The sequence below is a fragment of the Candoia aspera genome, chromosome 11, assembly GCF_035149785.1.
Source record: "Candoia aspera isolate rCanAsp1 chromosome 11, rCanAsp1.hap2, whole genome shotgun sequence".
In the NCBI taxonomy this organism is placed as follows: Eukaryota; Metazoa; Chordata; class Lepidosauria; order Squamata; family Boidae; genus Candoia; species Candoia aspera.
This window is the reverse complement of record NC_086163.1, coordinates 8500127-8525381: the sequence shown is the minus strand read 5'-3', so window position 1 is coordinate 8525381 and position 25255 is coordinate 8500127. Positions and strand designations below refer to the sequence as shown.

The 25255-nt window shown below is 39.8% G+C and overlaps 1 protein-coding gene across 1 annotated transcript in view; it reads right to left on the bottom strand.

The window, feature by feature from the left end:
• Positions 1-25255, bottom strand: part of MAF (MAF bZIP transcription factor) — a 252546-nt gene that overhangs the window by 171213 nt on the left and 56078 nt on the right. The gene's annotated exons all lie outside the window — the stretch shown is intronic.

The following is a 25255-nucleotide window of genomic DNA, read 5'->3' as shown; positions in this document are numbered from 1 at the left end:
GTCATAAGTCCAAGCTGTCACTACATGAATGGTTAAGTGAGGATTACCTGTAGTACATTTTTCCCCAGAACAACCACCCTGTGCAGTAGGTTACACTGAAGGAGATCACTCTGTGAGTTTCCATGGTTGAGAGTGGACTAGAATGTGGTCATTCTGTTCCAACAGCTCTAGTACTATACCACACTAGCTACATGCTCTGCCTCGGACAATCCAGTTCTTGCATGTTCTTGCCATACAGAGGCATTTTTCAGATGCTGGTTGATCTAACGAAACACGTCAGGCTTCAGCAGAAGGAACAACACTAGTTCAAAGACAGACAGTTGGCCTCTCAATGTTGGAAGGCAGCTGAACACATTTCAATTTTTACCTCTTTTTTTGGAGGGGGAAGGCTGATCAAGGTTTTATTATTCTCAGTTCCAAAGAGGGAGAGTTCAGCCAATTATAACTTAATTGTGTCCTAAGAAGGAGATAAGCCAGCATAGCAGAGCTTGCAGCTGGAGAGTCGGCAATCACAAAAAGAAGCTGACTCATGGAAAGAGGCTTCTGTAAAATGCCCAATGGCAATTTTTCTCCACCTCATTTCTGCATGCCTTTGGGATGATATATGATGTGCCTTATTTACTCTGTCCCATAAAATCTACTTTTACAAATTATTTTAATATGCTGCCAAGTACCAGATAGGTTGTTCTTTGCTGCGCTGCCCTTAGGATTTCCCTCTTCTTTCTGTTTTGAACATTATTCAGTTTCTCTATTCAATATGTCTTGACAAAATTACTTCTGTCTCTGTTTTCCATACACACAGACACAGACACAGACACACAGAGATGCAAATGTTCCATTAGGAACAGTGGACCTAGTCATCCAGATTCATCTCCTGGATTTTAGAAATCCTGCAATTCTGAAGTACAGGGAGAAGGAGGAGGGGAAATGCAGTCTGTAGCGCCAGGTTGGGAAAGGGTGGAAGTTATGCATTTTGTAATTAAAAAGCATCCTGTTATTATTAATTGCTTCGGGTTGAGCACTTCTGCCATAACTAGGTTCTCATAAATGAGGAAAGAAGTAAAATTTGTGATTTTTTTTTCAATAAGATGTGTGTGTGTGTGTGTGTGTGTGTGTGTGTGTATGTATGTATGTATGTGTATGTATGTGTATATATATATATATATATATATATATATGTATGTATACATACATACATACACATACACAGACAGACAGACAGACATAGACATAGACACAGACACACATGCACAGAAGTACCTTGCTGGCTGAGGTCTGAATTAATAGGAGTGGAAAGCTTTCACTAATCTGAGTTGGTGGAATAATGTGGTTGTGACAGACGAGATGGGTGACAAATTGAAAAAGGTATGCGAAAATGTCACTTCCCCCAAATGACACAAGGCTGTTGCAATGAAGATATCAAAATGGTGGATAGCTTCTGCATTTTAGGATCAAGAATCGACAGTAAAGAAACAAGCAGTCAAGAAACATGCCACAGACACTTGGTAGAGTGGCCACAATGGCCTTGGAAAAGATATACAAATGCTGTGATGAGTCTATACCTACAAGGATCAGAATCATGGAAGCCATGGCAAGTCTCTATAAAAACAAAAATTGGACTTTGAAGAAGCAGGATAGGACAAGTATTGATGCCTTTGAACTTTGGTGATGAAGAAGACTCCTGAGAATATCATGGACAGCCAAGATAACAAACAAATGGATCATTGAACAAATCAACCCAGAGTTCTCACTTGATGCACAAATGACCAATCTCAAATTATCCTACTTTGGACACTTTATGGGAAGACCCATCTCTCTGGAGAAGGCTTTGTTGCTGGGAAAGGTGGAAGGAAAGAAAAGAAGAGGATGACCAGCAGCAAGATGGATGGACTCAGTTATGGTGGTGATGGGGGCACCCTTGGAAAATGAGACAGACCAGATAAGGGGCAGATCAACATGGAGAAAATCTACCTACTGTATGTGGTTGCTAAGAGTTGACACCAATTTGATGGCACATAATCAATCAACCACTATTACATCTGTGGTCAAGGGGAGCAATATGAGCATGTTCTTGTTTCTCCAGTTCTTCCTTCTTGCAGTGAACCCTGACAGATATTGGCACCACAGCCAGTCGTTTGCAATCAGCCACAATTGAGGCCAGAAGGGCAGAAATTGGTTGAAGAGAAGGAAAGTGCTTGTTCTGTGGCCGAGGTATTTCTCAACTGTTTCTAAGCACCTGAAATTTACATCCAAAGATGTCCCTCAGTTATATTACAGAAAGGAGAGACCAGATGTTTCCAGCCTGAAAAGAGAAAGACAGTCACTGGAAATTGCTGGGAAAGCGGCACGTGCTTTGTCACACTCTGATTGTCAGGTCTTTGCTTCACTAGCAGGAGGAAAAATAACAGAAAAAGTTATAATGGAACTGAAAGAGAGAAAGAGTTGTTATTTGACATACTGCAACTACTCTATCCCAAACAAATCATTCCATCGCTATCACAGAGTGATCACTCCAAGATTGGTGAGTGCTTTTTTCTATCTCCCAAAGAGCACAGTTTAAAGGACAAAATGACAGATCTTCCAAACCCATAGCATAAGACAAAACACCCTACTGAAGTTTTCAAACTTCTTCAGGCTGTGGAACCTGTTGGTTTTAAAAAATAAAAAAATAAAGAACCCACAACGGGTGGCAAAACTCCCATTCAAAGATAAGCTGGGGAGCTTGCTCCCTACCATCTCCAGGGGCCTCCTAACCTAGCATTATTCTTTGTATTTGCTAGTGTGATGTCATCACACTTCGGTGGTCCAGTGGTGCATGCTGTGCCCTTATGCACATTAGAGCATGTGGTTTGGTACTGTATCATAAAAAGCCTAAAGAAAGAAGGCTTGAAATTGGGAGTAAGGGGTGGGGAGAAAAACGTCCACCTGTTTCTTGGCATTTTGTCTTGCTTGTTTTGAACATCAGTTGCCCCACTGGCAACTGAGTTTGCTTTTCCACCCAGGGAGGGAGAACATCACTACCCCCTGCCCATTGTTCACTCAGTGAACTGGAGAAAGGTGCATCAAACTGCTCACTCAGCATGACTGCTCTGAAATGTAGCTGATGAGCTCACAAAACAATTCAGCCCACGTTTCTGGATTTGAAACACTCTGTGTTCATTTTTTTTTTTTTTTGAACAGCAGCAGCAGCCCAAACCACCAAAGGTCTCTTCCTTCCACCAACTTTATTTTTATTGGATAAGTGATTCAATTATAACAGAGCAGACTAATTCAGCAGCCCTTTAGTGGGAGAGCATCACAAAAATTCTAATACTAATTGCATGGAATTGTATCCAATCCACAGCCAAGGATAGTGCAGTATTAGACGTAGCAGTTGTGTATATAATCGGGACTTGATTAAAAATGAACATGTACATGCAATGATCATTTCCACTGCTCCAGCTTCACAGCTTCTCCCCGATTCTGCTGAGGGGAGAAACAGTGCTTGCCTTCTACTGTGCCCCTGAAAAGAGGGGAAGAAACAAGAGAACAACTACAGGTAGTCCTTGCTTAATGACCACAGTTGGAACCGGAATTATGGTTGCTAATTGAAGTGGTCAAACCAGTCTTTGAAGCTTTGGAAGCCCAGATAAAGTCCACCAGATGCCTACACCTGCAGAGACACTTAAATGATCAGTCCTGTTTATTAGGCCTGAGTGAGGTAGATGCTTTGCCACATCAAGGTTCCCCGTGACATGGATATAACCTATTTGCTCAGAGTAACACATTTCACCTTCTTGGGCCACTTTGCTCCAGCTCATCCCAAGACTTCTTTTGGACTTGTCCAAAGAAGTCCTAGAAAGAACTCAAAGCAAAGCAACACCTCAGCTTCCTTCACATTTTAGAAGCAGGGAGGCCTTTTCTGAAGGGGTGTTTTGCTTGAAGCATGGGATGAAGTGAAGCATAACTTCTAACCTTCACACAGCCCTACTGTTTATAAATTCAGGCTGATTTGATTTGATTTGGCAGTTTACCTTCTTTTTCAGCTCTACATCTCCATTTTGTAAAGAACCTTAAAAAAGTAAGGATTTTTAAAAAAATCTATAGTCACTTGGAAAGCAACCAAGGTTTTTTTTTTTTCTTTTCAGAAACAAATACAGAAAACAGAAACGAAGAAGGCGGGAAGAGGGAATCTCTGAGGGACGCAAGGATAACCGAGTTCATTTCCAAGCACGGTTACTGATTGAGAATTGTACAAGGTCTTTCCTGATAAGGCACAGGAGATAGATAGGCTCCACAGCCAGATCCCCACTCCTGTCTTGTGTGTGTATGTATATGTACTTGCATGCATTACTGAGTATTTCTAAAAGATGAAAAGTGCTGGCTGGGGGTTATCGACATCCTGAATTGGCTCATAGCAACTGAAGAAGTCACTTTGCAAAAGGGGGAAACAGGAGAAAAGTGAAGGTTGCTCAGGGGAGGCGGCTCTAGATTGAGATTAAAGGGCAAATAGAGAGCTCTATTTATCCATTTCAATAACTGAAGTTGTGTGTGAGAGAGTGTGTGAATTGTTTGGCTTAAAACTGGCTAGACCCTTATCAGCTGGACAACACACAACAAGGCTGAGCAGCTGTAATTTAACAGGATTTCCAGAAACCTGTCAGATATTGAAGCAACTGGGCCACCAGTTTGTTCCTGATACTTTGGGTTCCATTGTTCCACATTAAAAGGTCCAGTGACAATTTTCTGCTGTGTTCTGGTTGGAATAAAACTTGCTGGAATCTGCCTTCCAATTTTGCAAGAGCTTTTACCCCCAGTGAAAGCAGCTTCTGTTTTCTTGTCTCATCCTCAGGAGAGATTTAGAGATCTTTCAATGGTAGTTTAGAACTTACTTTAGATATTATGGTTGATTTTGACAGTTTCTCCATTGCTCTGAAGCCTCCCTAAGGGTCCATACTTCCCAATTTCCCCAATAGCGCATATGAGTTCCTCCTGATGTTCTTCCACTGGGATTTTATTGAAACCAGGGAAGCTCAGACTACAGGATGATGACAACACCCCCCACCCACACCCCCAGCACTATAATAAGTGCAAGAAAGTAGAAGTTTTTTGAAGCAGGGAGATGGCTTTTCCTGCAGCTTGGTAGCTTCTGAAGTCACCTCACAGCAGAGAAGAAATTACAGGCCAGTCCTCTGAATGGATGCCATGCAACTACCACCTGCTTGGTACGGATCAAATCTGCATTTCACAGCAAGGGATGTTCTATAAAAGACAGCCATTAACTGTCAAAGTGAAAATGTTCCATGTCAAAGTTAAATTGAACCCAAAGGCAAGAAACCCAGATTTGACAGGACCAGATTCACCTCTTCCACTGCTTTCAACCTCACTTCCTCATCCATAAAATGGGAATAAGAGTGAATAAATGTTTCAGCCTAATGAACTCAGTATTAAGATATTTACAAGTTACAGTGAAAAAATCAATAATATGGTGGCAATTTCTTTTACAAGGCACTATCATGAAATGAAATGAAATGAAGGAAAATAAAGAGCTTATTCTCACTTGCAATGCCAACTGAAATGAATGTGGCTACCCACACAAAAAGGGGAATCCTGACCCTTTCTTAAAAGCTGATCATTTTCTTAACAGGATCCAAACTTCATGGTAACATCTCACATGCTAACTCTTTTTTTGTCTTTAATTAATAAAAGTTCTGCACAACAATAATGGATGGCCATATCTTACAGGTTTACTCAGTAGCAGTAAGGTCCACAAATTTCGACAGAGTTTATTCCAAGTTTAGTGGCATAGCAATGCAGCCCTGATGACTCACAGTTTTTCTTCCCAAAGTCGCAGGCAGAAAGAAAATAAATTTTTACAGCCTCAACATAATTGTAAGCACTTTCTTTCCTTACAGTATGACTTTGTCTTCCCCCAAACGCTGTGTTTGCTTCTCCAGGTATCAAACTCAACATTGCTAATTGGTATTCCTTCCTTCTTCACAAGAGTGAAGATGGGTGTTTTGGTTGAAGTGGCAGTCTGAAAATCCTAAAAATATTGGAAAATGTTAGGGAGAATATGAACATTGAAATGACAGAAGAAATAGCTTCAACTCATGCCCTGCACCAAATAAAATTAGAGGAAATTAGATGGAAAACTCTCTCTAGCCTGCCCTCTAAAGGAAATCAAAAGAGGCAGTGGAGCCATTCTGCCTTAAATCTCTTCTTAACAAAAGCCTATACTGGAAGACACGGTCTTCTGGTTTGGTAGGTCAGTGATGGGCAAAATCCTCTATTCCAGTGTTCCTAGATAGCATCTACAGACCTCCCAAATTAAATAAAGATAAAGTTGAATTTAAAATAGCCAAATTTTAAATGGTCAAAAGGTTATCGGAAATTGTGAGGTGAGAATTTGGCAAACCTGCACAGGATTTCAGAAATCCTATACTTGTTTCTGTCAGGCACTTGTATTATCATAATGGTGGTTGGCATTTGAAAAAGCCCCCAATCTATGCTGGGTGTTCAAGGAGAAATCAATCCAAGGAATCATCCAGGAATTTCTGGTTCACCAGACTACCTTGCTTCCCAGCCTACAACACTCTGGAAAATTTGTTGGCAGATAGCACATATTATAATAACCTTCTCAAGACATGCCACCTGCTGGCAAGCATTTGATTTATTAGCCCAGGTCTACATTATCTTGGAAGAAAATCCATCATCCAGTGATAATGGGACTAATATTCTGGTCACATTAGGTACCAACCAAGAGCTCATGAAAAGGTGAACACAGCAATTTTGGCACCCAGGTGGTAGAGAAGATGAACTGACTCATTGCTCCATTTCTGGCATTCGAGTACAAACTATAGCCCATAGTTCTGGGATATAAGCTGGAATACTAGCCATTCTATCTTTCCTCTAGTGCAGTGGTCCTCAAACTTGAGATACCCTTCTCAATGTCAAAAATCAGTGCAGAACCATTTAATAAATATGTTTCATGTAATGCATTTTGTTTGAATTGCTGTTGTAATAATACATTTCATACAATATAAACAGAAACTGTCATATGGAACGCCTGGATGATTCTCATGGAACTTTGGAGTTCCAGGGAACACAGTTGGAATACAGCAGCTCTAGAGGATCTCATCTTATTTGTCAAGTTTCCCCCATACAACACATTGGTTTCATTCAGTGGATGGATTACAGCAAATGTCTCCAAAGAGATGCATTTGTTTGCAATGTTATTTTATGGGTATATTTTTGCAATCAACTTTTCCTAAGGTAATAAATTCAATTTCATTACATTAATTTCAAAAAATCTGCATGGTTGAGCAGATATCTCTTAGTGTGTGGGGTTTTTTTCCCCCCAAAACAGTTGTTGTTGTTGTTGTTGTTGTTGTTGTTGTTGTTGTTGTTACTGGCAAACTGATTGCAAAATTGGAAAACTATCGATTTCAAACAATACCTAACTTTTTCTGGGGTGGTTAAAAATGCAAAATGAAATCAGTTTGGATTCAAATGCAAAGTAACAGAACATTTTGCCCATCCGTGCTTATGTTCTGGAATTCCAGTGAGTATGGCCACACTATAGATGCTAGTACTTTTGAAACCGAATAAGCAACTTTTAACCAAGTATTGGAACAATGAGAAAATAAAACCTTATGCCAACTATTTGTAGGAGCAACAAGTATTTAGTATCTCATGAAGATAACAACAAGAAGCCTGTAAAAGGGGAACACTATATATTGATGTAACAAAAAAGTAAAGAGAGAAAAAGAAAAAGAAAAAGGGAGAGGGAGAGGGAGAGGTAAAGAAAAGAAAAGAAAAGAAAAGAAAACAGCTGGAGTTTAAAAGGTCAACAGTTCTATTATTAATGAGGTTTATGTGATCTGAAATGAGAGTCAATGACCTCAGATTGGCACTAAACCTGATTTTGTGACCTGTTTGCATTTAAAGTGTTGTCATTTTAATTTTATGATGCATTGTTCTGGGTTCTGATCTGCAGAGGAAAGGGCGTTTTCTAAGGCTCTGGCCTGTAACTGAAGTATCTGTTAGGTAGGTAGGTAGGTAGTTCCCCCTACCCCTGTTCCAATTTATTAAGGCATGCAGTCAGTAATATTCTCTTGCAGCTTTGCTTTCTGGATAATCACGTTTTAAAGGGGTTAAGGATTTAATCAAAGATGTGTATACCGATTCCTACAAATTCTGAAACTGTGGCAAGGTGGACAGATAGGAGTGCTTACACTTCCCTTTCTGCACACAACTCCTTTCTAACCAAGAGGCATAAATTGCTAACAATTTAAAAGACACACCTTTGGGGGAGAGGCAGTTTAATCGCAAGGCAAACCTCCAATGGCAGCTTATAAAACTGAAGGGCTGTCATGATATGAACAGAAATGAACGATTAGGCTGGGGCAAAAGACAGAGAAAAGAAATTGAGGTGGAAAAGAGAAGTCGCAAGGAGGGAGAACAGGAAAGCAGAAGGCTGTTTCCCAAATGAGCTGGGGCTTCTCATTTTGAAGAAGTTAACCCTCTTTTCCCCAGATGTAAAGTACTGAGTCTGTGGACCTGGCTGAGACAAAGACACTGGTATATTTTCCCTTCTCCCCGGTGATTCTGCTATAAGCTCTTTCAATATTCCAGTAGTGCCATATTTTGGAAGGAAACATCATTTACACAGTTGGGGCATATTGCTTCTGCACTCCACTGTGCAAACAATCATCAGAAATTGGCACAGCGGTCTGTGTCTATTTGGCATGACCTTTTGACATTTCTTACTTTCAGGAAAGAGACAGGGAGAGATGCACAGACCCTTCAAGGCAGAATAAAAGTGAGCTACTGTATGGGTTGGTTCCCATGCCCTTTAAAAGACATCATCCTCGCTGTGCTCTTAACATTTCTTCTTACAGCTCAGCCTTTCCCCTGGCATTGTGTTAGAGTCTGGGCTGGCTACAACAGAGTGCAATGACTTTTGTTTCTTTACATCAAAAGGCATGCTCATTAAGATGGAGAAGCTAAAAGGATGAGAAAGCCCCTGCGTAATGGCTAGTGCTAAAGACTTCTTCTTGTCCAGTGCCTTCCAGAAATATGTTCGGGGGACATTCTGGGTAATGTTATACTCAAAAACCACTTTGTAAGTTCCCCAAACACTTCTTTCTTCCCTACAGAAGAGTCTTCTGCTTTTTTATTTTGTTCTCAGGGCACTTTAGAACCTTGGTGGCATTTGGTGTTTACTTCTTCTTGGAGGTGATGGACTACTGTTGTTGTTTTCTTTCCATCACCCTGAGACTTCCCTGGCTGCCCACAACCAGAATCAACCAATCCTCCCTGGCTGCTCCAATCAGAATCATTCACAGGGGAAGAGTCTGATCCTGAGGCCTTCCCTTGGGATTTAGAGACAATAGGGGAAGCCAGGGAGGCTGTAGATCACTGGGAAGCAGACTCTACATTGAAGGACAAGGCAGTCATGCAACTCTTGGTCATCCTGAACCAACATGTGCAAAAACACTGAAATTCTCTTTTCCCTTGAAAGGAATTTCAAAAGCAAATTCTCATTCATTCAGAACTGGAAGGGGGAGAGAAAAAAACCATGGGAATTTTTCTGCCTGGCATTAGGTCCCAAGAAAGTAAGCCAGATTAACTGCTGCTGGCTTCACATTTTATCTTGCTTAGCTGCTGGAAAGCAGGCTTGCTTTGCAAGAAAAGGAACGCTGCTTTTGGTTATACAGTGGCTCAACTGTCCTGGTGTGGGATTCCCCTTTGTCTGCATATTCGTAAAGGTTTATTGCATGCTGTGGAAGTATGCTGCAGAAGAAATCAAGCTGTTGGAAGCTTCTATTTCTAATCCTACTTATAGTTTCCTTAATGACATGGAAGGGAGATGATGTATGTATTTTCCATGTATTGATGTGATGGGAGAACAGGGAAGATGTATTACTTGAGTGTTTCTCATCCATGTGTTGCTGGTAATTAAACATGCACAGAGGCCCAAACAATTCTTCCTTAACCTCCTGTTCCATTCTGAAAACACTGTTAGAGGAAGTGACTGGTATCTACTGCAGATCAGAGACAAAGATGGATGGTTTGGTTCTTTCTGTTCACACCATGTACCGGGGTAGGGGAGAGGGGACAGATATAAAAGAAACATTGCCAAGGTTAAATGACCATTGTTCTCTTTTCATCTTTCTTTCTCTGTTTTTCAAAACATGCCCAGAAAGAGATGCTTTAGAGTACAGAGCTTCAGACTCTCCCATTCTTCTGTACCACCTCAGCTTGTTTGTTTATCTACTTCAACACTACTTCAGTCAAAATGAATTTAAATAGCTTACAGAAGCAATACACCACAGGGAACCTCACTATTTATTCATCTATTTCAACAATTTAGTATCATCATAATAACAAGCAGTCATCAACAAGACCCATACATACCAGATACATACACCATCACATCTCAGTCCTCAAATACCTGCCTGAACATCCAAGTCTTGCCAACTTTATGAATATTCATAATAAAAAGGCTGATCTTATTTCTGTGGGAAGGCTGGTTCCACTGGAGGAGAACTTCTCCATGAAGGAAGCGAATTGCAAGATAAGGTTTATAGATAAAAACACACAAGCCCCAAGTGATGTCCTTCTGATTCTACGATGGTTATGGTCACCAGCACAGGAAAAAATGTGGAGCCGAGATGCTTTGTTCACTATATCTGACTTTAACCTGTCCTTCAGGAATTTTCCCACACTATATGACTTAAGCTGAAGGGCATACAAGCAATGCAAGCAGCAATATTCTGCATCAGATTCTGGAAACAAGATTCCACAGAAGAGGCTGGAACCAGCATCGCTCCCAGCTGATCTCACTTGACAAGGTCAAGGAATTTACAGCTTAGAGACAACTAGACTGGATCCCCAACAGCCATTCATAAAGCCCAGCCAAGCATATCCCACTGCTTGGAAGGAGGCATAGCTGCATGGCCCCTTATAAAAATTATTAGAGCTGCCATGGATTAATAAATATTGGGACTGCCAACTGGTTAATAATATTGCAGAACATCTTATCTGCAGTATTAATTGGGAGATTTCTCTCCAATTACAAGCACAGAAGTTGATTTTGCTTTACATTTTTTTTTTAATATCGCTTCATCATTCTCTTGTACTTTTAATATATTTTCAGTGGCCTTCTACAAATTGCAGAGCATGATAAGAATGTAAGAGTCCTACTGAGTCAAGCTATAAGCCCATCTAGTCCTGCATTCTGTGATACACACCAGCCAAATAGATGCATTTGGGAAGCACACAAGCTTGGGTTGAATATCAAGAACCTCTTCCACCATCACTTCCCAGTAACCAGTATTTAAGATTTGCTGCCTGCGATTTAGGAGAGAATCAAAATGTATAGCTATTGATCGCCTGATTCTCCATTACCTGCCCATCCTTATCATCCAAATTGGCTGGCATTGTTACAATTGCTGGCATTAAATTTGCCAGTTTAACTAACTGGCACATCACATATTGGAATGCTGGTTGTATGTTAAATATGGGGATCATTATTTGTCCCCATTCCTTGATGACATGAGGAACTGGAATGTTGAAAGTAAATTGAATTTCCTCCTTCAAGGTACCAACCAGTTTGTGACACAGTGAGTTGTTATCTTTGCAGTCAAGACAGCAAGGCTAAGGGGGAAAGATAATAGATTCTGCCTGATATGACAACTTATATAATGCCTCTATTATCTAAGAATTGGACTAGGTATATTAAAGTTCCTACTCTACTTTGTTAACCAGTTTGAAGTATGATGTCATAAAAGGTTAATATATTATTATTATTATACATTTAAATTATAATGCTTGTATTAGTTTTAAATAATAATGTCTTACTCTCCTTCATTCCAAGCTTGTTCTTGATATCTCACCATCCTTCTTTTAAATATCTCTTTCTTATAGCCTTGAAGGTATTGCCATGGTCCAATAGCTCCTTCACCAACAATACTCTTGATCAGTCCAGTAGTCAGATTTACTCACAATCTGCACACTGCAAAGTTCAAATTTCACACCTTTTTGACACATTGCCTTGGCCTACTAACTTTGATCCCCAGCCAGATTTAACTTAATTATTTTTACAGTGAATCTGAGATTCAATATTCCATTATCATTAACTGGAAGAGGAATAAAGTTGGAAAAGAACCAAGAGGGGATTCAAAGCAGACTAAGACATTTCTGGACTAAGATGAGAAAATATGCTTAAAAACCAAGGTCTAATCAAATCTTTCATTTTTTTTTCCTGCTCCCTGACACCATTCCTTTTTTTTATACTGCTTGAATATAAAAGCAAATGTCCTGACAGCCATGAAAAAAAAGTTATAAAAGGAAAGGCTGAACAGTGGAAGGAAATATAACTCTAGGAACATCATATTTTCCCACTTCTACTCCAGCTGGTGCTGGTTTCCATTTTTTTCACAACTCTATCAAATTTTCTTTCAAAGCAAGCTTAGAGGATTTCTTCAACCCCCTTTTTAAAGCTTACACCCCATGTATAGGGCTTTCCATACTAGCCCTAAACATGTTTTGATCATTCACTTGTTATCAGGTATCTATTATTTATTGATTATTTATTTATTTCCAGGATAAGAAGAGTATTGACACTTTTGAACTTTGGTGCTGGAGAAGATTCCTGACAATACAGTACCATGGACAGCCAAGAAAACAAACCAATGGATTATCAAATAAATCAACTGAGAGTTCTCACTTGAAGCACAAATGACCAGTCTCAAATCATCCTATTTTGGACACATTATGTACAGATCTAGCTCTCTGAAGAACTCTGTAATGGTGGGAAAGTTGGAAGGAAAGAGAAGAAGAGGAAGACCAGTAACAGGATGGATGGACTCAGTTACAGCAGCGATGAGTCCACAGTTGGAAGACCTGAAAGGCCATGTTAGGGACAGATCATCATGGAGAAAATCTATCTATGTAGTTGCTAAAACTCAACAATGACTTGATGGCACATAATCAATCAATCAATCAATCAATTTATTTAAAGAACTTCTATGTCTTCCTATCTTACACAATAATACTAGGTGGCTCACAGCAACCAATAAAAACAGCAACCTAAAAACACATGGCGCCTTTCCCACCAGGGAGCCAAACCACCCATACTATTAACCCCGACTCATCCCCACCTTAGACCAATGCATAGGGGATAAGCCAGGTCTTCAAGGCCCTCCAAAAGGTTGAAAGGATAGCCCGCCCCCCCTTTGCCACATATTCCTCATCAATCCACCTCTATTTACTAATAAAGAATTAAATTCAATTCAGTATATTCATAAACCTTTTCACTGATTAAAAGCAGTTGAGGGGTACTTTTTACATCTCTCTCACTTATTGCACTCTGGAGGAACTTTTGAGCAGGGAGGGGACACTCAAGAGAATATAATAAAAAGCACAAGATTATTATTTATTATTTCCTTCACTATCAAAATGAAAACAAATGAAAACCAAATTTTACAATGAAGGAGAATGGGACCCCTGATTCTGCTACGCCGACACTCTCAAAGTTGGACTTTCTTGGTAGCCAACTTGCCAAATCCAGACAAAAATATTTGACTACCAGTAGATGCCAAGGCCAACTGATGGGCTGGCTCACACATTCTGAAAAAGGAGATCAACCCTGAATCAGCCTGAGCTAAACGATCGCTAGCCTATTTATTTTTTAAAAAATTATGAAAACCAACCATGAAAAGAGATAGTCAACAAATATAGCAATAATATGTGAAACTAACCAGTTAAACATTTGACCAGGGTGTTCTATAGTCCTGAGGAATCTTATAGTTAGTATTTTTCCTAATAAAATTTATAAAAGGATGGTATCTATTGTAAAATTAACATATAAAATAAGAGGTACTAAATGATATGCAGACCCAAAAGACTGTTATGATATAAGGCATCTCTTGCTCAACCTTCTGACCCTGGAGGAATCCTTGAAATATTTTTCAGACCTTGGGGAACCCTTGAACATTCAGGCTCCAATATAGGCCAGAAGTTACAAAATTATTATATTTGTTTCATGGGTAGGCCTGTATATATGTATTAACAGTGGTCTTAAACTAAAAATAAAAAACGAAACTTACTTCTTTCGTGTGAAGTTGCCCAAATTTGAAATATTTTTTTAAATAAATCATGATCTCCCTGGGAACCCCTAGTGACCTCTTGCGGAACCGTACAGTGCCACGGAACCCTGGTTGAGAAACCCTGATATAATCTCTCTCTCCCCCTCTCTTTCTCTATCTACACACACACACACACAAACATGTATATATAATGCCAAATCCAGCACAGACACCAAAGCCTTGGAAGTAAGCTTACACTTGCTTCACAAATCATTTGGAGGAAGTATGTAGACCCCATACCAGTGTGCACCTCTGTGTTAGTCATTAAAGTAGCCTAACTTTTTTCAGGTTTCCCTGCGATCCTGAAAAAAAAAAAGATGCCACAGCTTTAAGAGTCACATTAACTTTAAGGAGGGCGTTCCTTAATGTAGCCGTGCCTTTTCTTCAGGCTGACCTGGATGCACTGAAAAAGGTAGACCTGTTTAGCAGAGAGATATGGACTTTGGATGTGGTCCAAAACATTTCTTCCTGTTCGTTTTCAAAGCCTGCACTTGCAAAGACCTTTATGTTATTGTGTACATCCAGAAAACACAGCAAGAGAGAACAAGAGAAACAGCAAGTGGTGGAGAGAATAAAACAGCACGTGAATCGCTGGTCAAAATACTTTGTTCCTTTTCTAAGATGTTATCCCTGGCAACGAAAATGGCCTGAAGTAACTTTGAGGGTTACAAAACCTTGTTCCTCCTCCTTCTCCTCTTTCTCCTCTTTGAATTTTGTCTTCTTGTGCAATGCCGAAAGGAGATGCTTCCCCCCACCCCTTGTTGCTCTGAGCTGGATGGGAGAGAATTATTAATTAAAAAGCCAAAGAAATCATTTCTTGCACATTAGGCTCAGCTCATTTTAAAGACATTCCAGCAGGCTACTCCTTCACAGCCAGTGCCTGAAATTGCTAGTTTGTTTATTGCTAAGTTAGCCAAGAGGATGGGAACCTGAGCAGCAAGTATGCCTCTGGCCAGCCTCCCCACTGCCTATCTGTCTCTTCCCCACTCCAAAACACCAACCCTCATGGGCTCCTCTGTAAACAGTATAAAACCATAGGGACAAAAAGAGGAAGAAAGATTATTAGCTTTCTCAAGTGGTTTGGCCTGTTGGCTTCGTATGCAAAAGAAATATTCCTTTCCTATAATGTAAAGGAATTAAGCTCCTTTTATAGCTTAAAAAGAAAGAGAGAAAAGGGGATGGGTGGTAGGGAGGAAGCCCAGTCACACCACAGTGAGCATACATCTTGGCATCCAGTAGAGTTTAGAATGGTCAATTTGTCACCAACCTAATTCAGGGCAGTCCCCTCAACCCTTATTCCTAAAAGTCAGTGGACCTCAGGTAAGAAATTCCCAAACACACTAGCATAAGCCCCCAAGTAGCCTTCATGTAGTTAAGAAACAAAGAAACACAAGGTCTGTCAAGGAAAAAAATGAAAAGGCCGACCACATTCACACTGGTGACATGGCTCTGCCCATATTGCTTCATGGCCAATCCTGCTGCCACCTTGTTCCTTCAGAAATTTAACAATGCAGCCCCAAGCTATTCCAAGGCTGTCCACCCCAGGTGCTAATTCATATTAGCTGAGACTAGCTCAGGACTGTCTTTCTACTATGGAAATGAAAGATGGTCACGTGCCCTAGTTTACAATCCTGTTTTACAGTCCCTGAAGTTGGCCATTAAGACAAGCATATACTCACCCAAGGCACTGCCTGTTTCATTAGAGGTATATTTAATGGTATTTAGTATTTTTATTTAAATGTATTATTAATTTCTGAATTGGCATGCACACACATGGAAAGGGGGTTTGTTGGCATAGGCAAATGTTATGCAAATCTGTGGCTCCATATACAATCTCTACATGTCTTCCTATTGGGAGAGCACAGATCAACGCTATTTCCTCTGTGCTGGCAGGTCCAAGATTAGATGCAACTGAAAGTGAATTTGGGAGTTCTATCACTACTAGATTTTGCAGCCCACCGTTGTTTATTTTTTGCTGAAAAGGATATGCTGTTGGAAGTGATGTACAAACCATGTTTGAAAAGGAGAACTTCCATTCTGGCAATCTGCTTATTTAAAAACCTTCTTGGAAATATACAAGCATTTTTTAAATAACGTTTCTCGGGCAAATTACTCAAATAACATAAATAAAGGGTAGAAAGCTCCCATGGGTTATGAATGTGTTACGAGTACAAATGATTTCCAAGCTTTTTGTGCATTTTTTAAAAAAAAATCCATGATAAAAATGAAAGTAACATCCTACTTTAGGGATGATGCTAAGTAATTTAAGGCCCATTCATAACCAAATAGCATACTTAGAAGGTTGTAAATGGATGAGAGAGAGCTGAGGGCCAAATCAAGAAGAAGCAAAACACTATTTAGTTAATCTAGACAAGAGAGTTCTCATTTCTGCAAATGTCAGGTATAGCCTTTTAGAGGGGATTTCATGAAATCATGGCTTTGCTTTCTACCTCCAGTTCCATGCAGCTTTCTTCCTGGCTCACCAGATGAAATGCAGAGGGCCTGTTTAACCAAATTCAGACTCCACCATTTGAAATGGAACCTTGCAAAAATCCAAACTGCAGCTGCTACCAGTGAAAAATGCTTTTCTCAAGTTCAGCAGCTGACTCTCACTGTTAGGTTTCAAGTGGCAATTACTTCAAAATCCTACACCATCAAGGAACAGCACACACATCTCCAAAGCTTTCACTCACTTTCTAAACTCTGCATCCTCAGAGGAAAGCTTGGAAACCTGCCTGCAGGACAGGTCAATGAAAAATACAGGGGATTAACATGGCAAAATTTAGTTTTGACGCAACCTTGTGACCCACAGAGGAAAACAACTTAATTTAGGGAAGTAAGGGAAAGAAGTATGTATTGTACACAACACACAGCTGAGTCAAATGGAGCCAATTCAAAATGTGGCCTGAAGGAAGGCTGCTAATTTTCTTCAGCTCTGTGCATATTCCTAAGCCATAAGCAACTTCCTCCTGAAAAGCAAGATTTCTCCTTGCTATTCTGCAGACCTTTATTTTTCTGATCCTCTCTCACATTTTGGATTATCTAAGACAGCCTTACCCAACATTTATTTATTTTCTATCCCTTTATTATTTTTATAAATGACTCAAGGCGGCGAACATACCTAATACTCCTTCCTCCTCCTGTTTTCCCCACAACAACAACCCTGTGAGGTGAGTTGGGCTGAGAGAGAGTGACTGGCCCAAGGTCACCCAGCTGGCTTTCATGCCTAAGGCGGGACTAGAACTCTCCTACCACGCCTGATTGGCTCTTGGCCTGAGAGAGAGGGACTGGCCCAAAGTCACCCAGCCGGCTTTCATGCCTAAGGTGGGACTAGAATTCTCCATCTCCTGGGTTCTAGCCCATTGCCTTAACCACTAGATCAAACTGGCTGTCTTCTAGATCTTCTAGATCTCTTCTAGATGTGTTTGGGCAAAAACTCCTACAATTCTCAGCAACTTAGCTCTACAGCTTCCACCAAACCCACCACAGTGACAATGAGATGGGAACATGCTTGATTCCTTACATCTGTCCTGTATTTTTATTCCTCTAGGATCTAGAATGGCATGATCAAATCAGTTTATGTTCTTTTTCAACCTGTTTCAATCAGTTTGAAACTGGGGAACTCTGCAGTATGGTGTGTTATGTTCAAGATTCCCTTCACTAGGTGGATGAAATCTCTGAATACTATTGTTATGGACAATCTATATAGCTATTTTTATATACAGAGCATATCTAATCTCTGGAATGCACTATCATCAGATGAAGAAGTTCACCAATTTGAATGGTTTTAGAGGGGAATTGACACGTTGATGGAAGAGAAAGCTATCAATCCCTACTAATCACAATGTCTAGAGATAGAAATATATAACCTCTAGCAATGGACATAGTATGCCTTTTATTAGTTGCAGGATGTTTGAAGGAAATTGAGATTATGGTCATGTCTTGCTTCTGATAGGCATTTTATGTGCTACTGCTGGTACTTTTATTTTTTTATTTTTTGTCTGATCCAACACAGCTCTGTCATTCTTACAGCAATGTGTTAAACCCATATGTGCAATTCCACAATCCCTTCAAATGAAAAATGACTTTGGGCATTCCCTTACTGAGAAGTCATTAGAATAACCAGGAGAATATTTCATAAGAGCAATTATAACAAAATTGGATGAGTATTCATAAAAGGCACAGTACAAAACAACATGAGCAAGGAATTCCTGGACTGGTATATAAAAGGAACAAGCATAAGGAAAATTGTTAAATCTGCCATTTTAAAAACACAGAGGGGATGATCTTAAATCATAATCATGTAAACCCTCTGCTGTATTTAGGAACACAGAAAGGATAGAAGTAGCTCAGCAGTCTAGAGCTGATGAATTGATTTCTTTTAATTGCTGGAGGGCATTTCACAACTTAGCTCATTCTAACTCATTCTGGATCCTATACCTAATACTCTTTAGTTGAAGAATAACTTCACTCATTCATATCCCAGGAGAAATAATGCCTTGCTGGGCAAAACACATAGCCTTTCATCTATGATCTTTTTTCAAGTGGACTGAAATTGGTTGACTAAATGGGGTGGGTGCGGGGAGGGCAGGCATCATGGTGCAAAATATCTTCAACTCAAAATTAAACCTGTCTTTCCAACCTTTGCTCTCCACAAGAAGTAAACTCACTTCCATTCAGTCACATTTGACACAAACTGGGTCACCTGCAATGTGGTTAAAATTACCTCTAGGCAGCAAAGTTATAAGGAATTAAGTTAAACCCATCTGTATTCCAATTTCTCTGCCAGAGCCTTTTCACAAATACACAATCCTGATCTTATGGTAATTAATCAGCAAGATTTCCTTTCTGCCACCACTGGCAGAGTTCTCCTTAAGCCAATCAGTAACATGGCAACTGCATCATCAGAAGCACCAAAAGATATTTGTTTGCCAACTTCAGAAGATGATGATCTAGACTGATCTGGTGCTCATCTAATGGATTGATGAAGAAAATAAACAGGAATGAAGTAAAATAATACCTTTGTTTTGCCCCCATTCCACCCCAAGCTGGAATTTTCTCCAGCAGATGGCCTAATGGATTACATTGCAAAAGAAGAATTAATAGCACAATCATGGCATAGATGGAGGCTAAACCTTGATGGGTATCAAATGCAGCTTTCCTCCCATGGTCAATAACAGGCTTAGGAAATGAAATATAGAGGTCCTTGCCCACAACTCTGGGCTGCTGAATATGATTATTTTACAAGTAATAACAATCTAATAATGGCACTCAAAGGCATTATTTTGAATGCTGTGATCATTAATGCACCTTTTTTTGTTGGGTTTTGCAGTCTCATCTCAAAATTTTGAAAGTGGAAGGCAGTGTTTTCTAAATATCTGAGGCTTGAAATCAGACCAGTGGTAATCAATCAGCAAAATCTCTCTCTCTCTCTCTCTCTCTCTGGAATTATTGAGAATATGTATACAGTTTAAAGATTCCAAAGCCCTGTTTAATGTTCTGTACTATTTCATCTTCTACATGGTTGAGAGGCCTACTCTCAAATAAGGTATTCAACCCCTTATCTCTGCCTTCACACATGCAGGCAGCTATACATACACACACACAAACCAAATACAGGCAGAGAGAGACCATACCCACTGAGATTGCCCTGAATCACATGTTGACACCTTTAGTGGTACCCATGGTCTGTTTTCAGCACAACTGGAAAGCTATTAAAATGAGGGTGGGAATACTTGGAAGTCTGAAATTGTTACCTGTTTGACTCACATCAGGAAAAATATTTGTCCATTGTTCTGAAAGTCAAAGAGAACCTAAGGAGATTTGCTGGTCAAACCAAGCTTCCAAGGTTCCAGGAAGTGAAAAAAAAAAAAAAAAAAAACAAGGACAAAAGTGTGAATGCCTTCCACGGATACTCCCAGACAGAATAAAGCAGACACTAAATCTGTAGAAGGGGGCCTCTGTTTTTGATCCAGAGAAGAAAATGTGTTCTCGTATCAAATGTTTGGGGGAAAAAGACTGTACAAGGTCAGATGTGTTGCCACCTTGGGGAGAGGATTAGCTGTCGTTTTTAAGGCCATTTCCTAACCTAGGATAGACACAGATATCAATGGATTGCAACTCCCATCATCCCCCACCACTGCCTAGGCTGGCTGGGTCTCATGGGAGTTGTAGTTAACAGCCTTGGTGGCTCCTCAGGATATTAAGCTGTGGAGGCAGCTTGAATAATCATTCAGAGTCAAACAGCTGGGGCGTCCCCACTTGCCTGTCAACAGCAATTAACTTTAGCTAAACTTTCCCTCTGTCATTCAATTGCCATCTTTTTGAGTTTCAATGGCAGCTTCAGTCCATAACTCAAGTTGGCGAGGCTGAGCTGAAAGACAAGAGCGACAGGCAGTCTAAACAGCCATAAACCTGGGGTTACAGATACGATGCAGTCACAGCAGCTGAGCTGCACGAGATTTCAGAGCAGATGAATAATTACCCCCACACACCCCAAAATGAAGATTGCTGTTATTCTTTGTGTGGCCCAACCACAGCCTAGTGCAGGTTGCGTAAATACCTTGGTTTAGTCTAGCCTAATCCAAACAAACGAGGGATGCAAAGACGTGCCACATGGCCAGTCTCCTCTCCAGTAGGCCTTGGTTTTGCTGCAAAGGCCCAAACATTGATTGCTTTTCCCCCTCGTTGCTCTTCACATGGAAAGAACATAAACAGCTATGCAGGAAGCACCTTCATTATACATTTTTTTTATTATTTTTGCCATTCCGTTCAGCAACACAGCACTAGCAAAAGAGATCCATTAACAGCAGAGAAAAAAGAAGCATGTATTCAAAAAAAGCAGCACTATTTTTTGTTTAAAAAATTCATTGTATGAATCTTCCATGATTTGCTATTTCTATTAACTCTTTTAAACCAATTTCAAGCTAATCCCTTTCATTCTCAACCCCATTTTCTGTACGTTACTTGGACAGAGGGAAAATGGAGATGGAAAACTCCACTGGACTGTGTTGGAAACAATTCAGTTTGACTCTTCTCCCTCCCTGGGTTCAGATGCAATGATAAACCATGATTTATTGTCATGTGAATAAATCATGGGCTCCAGGCCATCCCTGCTCTTGGGTTCTCCCTGGAGGAAAAGCCAAAGTTTTAGCTACCATTTTTACCTTATTACAGTTTAAAAGTATGGCTGAACCTGTATAAACTATAATTTGTTGTAACTATGATTCAATAAAACAAGCCATTGACAAACTGTACCTTATGAAGATAGTCAGTACCGACCAGTAGTGTGTGTTTTGGGCAACCCACAATAAGAAAGTGACAACACAGCATTATTACTTAATTCAACACAGCTTACAATAACCACTCATTCTCTTCAATAAACACAGAGTTATAAGCAAAGTTTGATATTCCCAAATTCTACTTTTAAAGTATGCTTTTAAAAAATATATATTCAAATATAGGTATAGAGAGGAGTCTTTAGTGGAGAGGTTTCTGAGACATCAAGATGTGGCCTTTTAGAAGGCCAAGGATGGAACTGGTCGTCTGTTGTCAGTCCATGTGTGTTTTATTCCTACCTAAAACTACAGTATATTGTTGCTTTCTAAATGGACAGGTAAGTCCAGATCTCCAGTCAGCCATGAAGTTCATTAGATGACTTCAGGCCACTGTTACTAACCTAATGGATAGAGGTGTTGTGAGAACGAATGGAGGTGGGGGAAGAACTTGAAAGGGAACGCCTGAATAGCCTAGCCCAGAATAGTCTAGCCCTATTCTGGCCCTACTGAACTTTCTGTATTTCCTTCCAAGGCATCTCCATATGAGGTGGATTGCAATAATCTGTTTGGGAAGCAATCAGTGTGTGGGATCCTGGAGGCCAGGTAAGACATTCCCACAAAGTTGGTAATGGAAATGCAATTCATAGAAGGTGTCCTTTCCACTCCCCTAAGGATTCATCTCAGCGGCATGGGGTACAGAATACTTCCCAGGCTGCAGACTTGCTTTAGAGAGGAAGTACAGCCCCATTCCAACTGGAAACAGTTTGCCAGCAGTCTTCAGGCCTCAGACTTCTCTAGTTTCAACTTTAGACTGTTTGGCTCATCTAAACCTTAATCTGGTCCAAGCAGGAGCCAACCATAGAGGCTGCCTGCTTGAAGATGAAGGAAAGGGAAGCAGACCTGGGTGTCATCCACCTTGATGCATATTAATCAATATAAATGTTACCTAGATTGATTCTGTGTACAGTATTTACATGTACATTTTATTCAGCCTTTCTTAGACTAATTTCCAAATTACATTTTAAGAACAATGCAATTGCTTCTTCTTGAGAAGTTAAAAACATTATATCCATCCATCTATCTCCAAATACTTCACATTAATCCCAGAAGGTGAAAATGTATGGTTTCCTTTTGACAAGCCCCATGCAATTAATGGGGCAAAATCAAGGAAGCAAGAACTTCACAGATGCTACTGTAGTAAGGTATCTCTAATCCTAGTCTGGGGGTAAAGACAGAATCTGGTGAACTGCAAGAAGTTCCCACCCACATTTTTAGTGAGTTGATTAAGGCAGGTTGTTTGAAATGCTTCTTCCTAGATTTCTTCCCACCTGGACTATGTTGCTGTTTATGAGATAAGCTATCAAGTGATTCACCCACTGTCTCTTTAGTGTTTATGTCTCTTCTCTCTTCCATTCCTTTCCTAGTTTCTTCACAATCTCTCATGCCTTTACAATTACACTCAAAATTAAAGTAAGAAATAATGGTTTGATGGACAAATCATGCTAAACCATAGTTTAACCATGGCTAGTTGAATAACCTAACATTGGCTGGATGTGAACCATATGCTACACCATAAACTGGGAATGGGCATGACTGGCAATAATTCAAAGCAGATAGGGCTTTTGAAGTATTTTTCTAAGATGAGAAGGTAAATTTGAGATTCCTTCATGATTTTTCAAAATATTAAGCCTATTTTAAGAGGTGGACATTACTATTTTCATGCAACTCCTGCCTGGCACAGGAGGGCAGGAATAACTTGGTGAATGTTTGGTAATAGCACAGAGATTTGCAAATTAAATTGGCTGATAGTCACCCCAGAATTTGTGTGGCAAGGGGCCAACACCCATGTTTTTAGAGAGGGAGGAATCTGAGATATGTAAGAAGTGAAACGGGTCCCTTGGTCTTCCCCTTAAATGTCTCCAACACTCCAAAATGTTTAAGTGGCCCAAAGAAGCACCAAGAGATGGTGGCAAGCAATTTGCAGCGCCCAGACCACATTTTTGTACTGCTGCAAAGAAGGTTGAAGGGAACTCCAAAAATAGGATACAAGCCCAATGTCTCCATAGAGTGTTAATCTACTAATAACTAGATTCACGCAACATGCTAAACCAATGCTGAAAACATTGTATAATTGCTTAACATGAAATTGGACTCAGCCAATGACCTTGAGTCACCTTGAGAGCTCCCTTGCTTGGGAGGAGAAACAAGATTTGAAGAGGTATCTTCAGTATAAGTTATCAGTAACCTTTGTACTTCAGAGCAAACACAACCCTGCTCACTCAAAAGGGAGTTTTAACAAGAATACTTAGAAGAGCAGCCCAAACCTCTGAAAAATATTCATCTGCTGCTTTAAAGGCACATTTATCATTGTTTCCCTGTATTATGTGCAAAAGAATTCCTAGTACTTAATTAACATGATTGTGGAAAGCAGAAACGGAGCCATGTACAAAGCAGATTCTTATTTTAATAAACATATCATGACTATGAGCTATCGTCTGCTTCTCTTTACAGACTTGATTTATCTGTTACTTTGATTTTCACATTTGATTTATTGGTCAATTTCTTTTCAAGATTTGATTTATCAGTCAATTTGTGTTCGAGATTTGATTACAGCACGGTTTGGATGTATCTCTAAATATCATAACATATATCTACTATGGATGCTTAAGGCCTTAATTTCCAAAAAAAACTTTCTCGTTCGATAATTCTTAATTCCTATCTGGAGCTTGTCCCTATTATATGTGAATATAATCAGAATCAGATGAAACAACCAATTACAGAAAGACATAAAATACAGTAAGTGCAGTTTTATAATAAATTGCACACTGCAGTGTCTTAAACAGAACCAGGAGATTTATTATAAGGCATTAGCACAAACTAGGCAAATTTCAGTGCTGGTTTCAACATTTTCATACATTGACAGAGGCATGCATCAGAAAACAACTAATGAAAGATTTGTTTATTCCCTGTACTGAGAGTGCACTGAGTGCATTTAAACAATATATTAAAGACCTGGAAGTCCAACAGAACCAGTCTGCTCTACCCAAGAATGTTTTTCTGTGCAGTCAAGCCCCTTTTTACAAACCAGCCAGATACTTACACAACTGTTTCCAAATTCCGAAGAGCACTAACTTCAGCACGCTTCAACGCTCTCCCCACAGCAGTTTGGGAGGGCTGATACAAAAAAGTCCCCTATGAGCTGAGTCTGTGCCTCTGTGGGCAAGGGCTGTTCAAATTGCAGCTCATGTCCTGCTATACTGTACCCTCTACAAGGACTCAAGGACCTGCCTTAAAATTCCTTACCTGGTAAAACACCTGGGAAATTCTGATCTTTTTTATGTGCAGTTGTTGTTATCAGATCAGTATGATTCAGTCTCCTTGAATGTAGCTAAATTTTGTTATACAAAATTAGGCAGACTTTGATTGTCAACTGATGTCAATGAACCCACCACCAACTGTAATATTTTATCTTGTTTTGTTTTTATTTTTAATATGTTTCTGTTTGCAATTCTGGTCAGTGACCATAATAAAAATCCTATCCTATCCTATCCTATCCTATCCTATCCTATCCTATCCTATCCCATCCCATCCTCTGTATTGCTCTTTTATCTTGAAAGACAAAGCAAGTACAGAAATGGCAATTCTACACTCCCTAACGTAAGTAGAATTATTTTCTTAGTGAACATGTATCCAAGTGTAATATTCTCATACTTAGAGTAGGTCCACTGAAATCAATGGATCTTATTGTTTCCAATGGTTCTCCACTATGGCCTTCATATGGCAGAATTTTCAAGAACCCAACAAAGTGGAATGCTGAAGTGGAGGAGAGCAAACTCCAAGTAT